General features: G+C 57.0%; 1 non-coding gene across 1 annotated transcript; it reads right to left on the bottom strand.

Annotated features, from left to right (window-relative positions):
- Positions 1-294: 294 nt before the first annotated feature.
- Positions 295-481, bottom strand: LOC135890660 (U2 spliceosomal RNA). Its single transcript, XR_010562226.1, has one exon. It is a non-coding gene; the product is annotated as a U2 spliceosomal RNA (small nuclear RNA).
- Between the last annotated feature and the right edge of the window lie 1,824 nt (positions 482-2,305).

Here is a 2,305-nt window from a genome sequence, read left to right as displayed (position 1 = left end):
TTTGTGTCCATTTTTTCCTTTGCGTAGAGACTGTCCGGTTTGGCCAATGTACATGGCAGAGGGGCATTGAAATCAAGTTTACACAAGTTAAGAAGGAAGGTACTAGACATCTGGGGTCAGGCTTGAGTTCTGAGAGATTACAGGTATTGGTTACAAGGTTCACAAGATGCATACAAGCGTCAGTGAATAAGTGACATCTGGTATGCCACTCCTAGAATATATTTAGAGTCTAAGTCAGTATTGGTGTAACACATTCAACAGTTTCTATTTTTTCACCACAATAGTTTCCCCGAGGGGAGGTGCACCGTTCCTGGAGGTACTGCAATACCAGGTCGATGCGTGGAGTGGATGGAGCAAGCTCCTATTCCATCTCCCTGTTCCAAAAATCCATTTAATATATAGTCTTCAGATAGAGGGCGTATCAGATATTAAACTGATAAGAACAGATTTAAAAGTTTATTAGATAATGATTAAAAATAATGATACATAGAGTTTGAGAAGTCAGTTATTGGTCACTGGGGGGTAACATACAGGGTATAGGGGGATGCTAGTATTTTGGTGTTGGGCAGCACACATAATATATACAGTCTGTAATGTTCCCAATGGGGGGGTAAACAGTGGGCGAGACGAAGATACAGCCGGCAAGCGGTGAGGGTCCATCACTCATACAGAAAGTACAGACAGTCATGGGTATAAGTAAGCGGGCTGGGTAATGGGGATGGGGTGACCCTCACGTGGTGGGATTCAGTTCGGTTCGGTGGGTTCGGGGCTCAGGGGATAAGGTCCAGCAGGGGGAGTTTATAGGTCTCTTCCCCATTGCGGGTGCACGAGATCTCCCCGGCTCGCTCTCGGTATTGGCGGTGGCCGGTGATGTGCTCTGTGTAGATGTCCCGAGACCAACGAATAGTGTCCGAGACCATTAGGCATCTCATGAGCCGTGCGTAGTGACGGCCCACCCCACAGGTCCTCAGCATGCGTTCATTGCAGGGGTCCCAGGCACCCAGGGCCCCAACGAGCAGAGCGTCGGTATGCACCTCGTAGCCCTTTGTCCGCAGGGTGTCAGCCGGGGGGCGTGCTTTTCGAGCTTGCGGGCTCGGGCTTCACGGAAGGCCGGGGTCCTGTTCTCGAATGGAATCGTTACGTCGACCAGGATGATCTTTTTTCCAACCTCGTCCGTGACGACTATGTCTGGGTGCAGCTGGCTGTTGGTGCCGGGGACGGCGCGGTTGACTGTGACCTCTCCCAGGTGCGGGTCGATGGCCTTCACTAGGCGGTCCTGGACAGCGTTGTGGCGCAGCTGCCAGGCCCTGGCATGGGGCTTGCAGCTGCATAGGATGTGGGGCAGTTTCGGAGACGTACCCGCACTTCCTGCAGCGCTTGTCCCGGTTCCCGTGGCGGACGGCTCCGTTGAGGGGGACGCAATTCAGCCGGGCGCGGTGTATGAACCGCCAGTCGGCGAACCGGGTGAAGATGCCCATGGGGAGGAAGTGGTTGCTGGAGTCCTACTTGCTGGTCACCTCAAAGGCCTTTACCCTGCTCCAGTTTTTTCTTCAGGGTGTCCACATAGAGCGCGTGGATGGTGGCGTTCAGGGATCTCTCCAGCACGCCTCTGGCTCCGGGGGTGACTATGGTGTTGTCCTCTGTCCCGATCCGCGGCACCAGGACTCCCAGCTCCTGTCGTTCCTCGCTCGAAACCCAGCAGCAGCCCAGCCACTTCCCCAGTCGGCGCGTGGCATTGCGGGCACGGGACCACAGCGAGGCGATGTCGCCCCAGTCCCGGGCGAACTCGCCGTCTAGGGAGCTGCTCAGGAAGGTGGCCACGTCCCGGTCGGAGGGAGGTCTGCCGATTTGCTTCCCGATGACGGCGCGCAGGGCGGTCGTCGCGACGTTCCTCACCTTGGTGTCCGGGCACGTCAGGAGGCGGAAGGCGTGCGTTATGACCGTGATGTCGCACAGGTCTCCCATGCGGGGGACGTTGGCGCCACCGTGCCTGTGCGCGATGTATACGAGCTCGTTACTGGCTCTCTGGGGCAGGGACAGCCATTTCTTGATCAGGTGCTGGATGGTGTTGTCTGCCTTGTTGAGGGGCACCTTTGCCACGGCGGATCCTCTCAGGACGAAGGCGATGCGGGGGGATCAGGAAGGTGTTGAGGGCGTTGATTTTCTGCCACGGCGCCAGCAGGGATACGTCTATCTTGGCGGCCTCCTGCAGGGTGTCCTTGAGGGTCTGCCGGACGCGGAAGCCCGTCAGCGTGCCGAGGTGCTGGTACGCCTGCCCCTCCGCCAGGGGAACGACGGACTCGCC

This window comes from Emys orbicularis, chromosome 16 (assembly GCF_028017835.1).
Source record: "Emys orbicularis isolate rEmyOrb1 chromosome 16, rEmyOrb1.hap1, whole genome shotgun sequence".
Taxonomy (NCBI): domain Eukaryota; kingdom Metazoa; phylum Chordata; order Testudines; family Emydidae; genus Emys; species Emys orbicularis.
The sequence above is the reverse complement of the archived record's forward strand: the minus strand, read 5'-3'. Positions and strand labels throughout refer to the sequence as shown.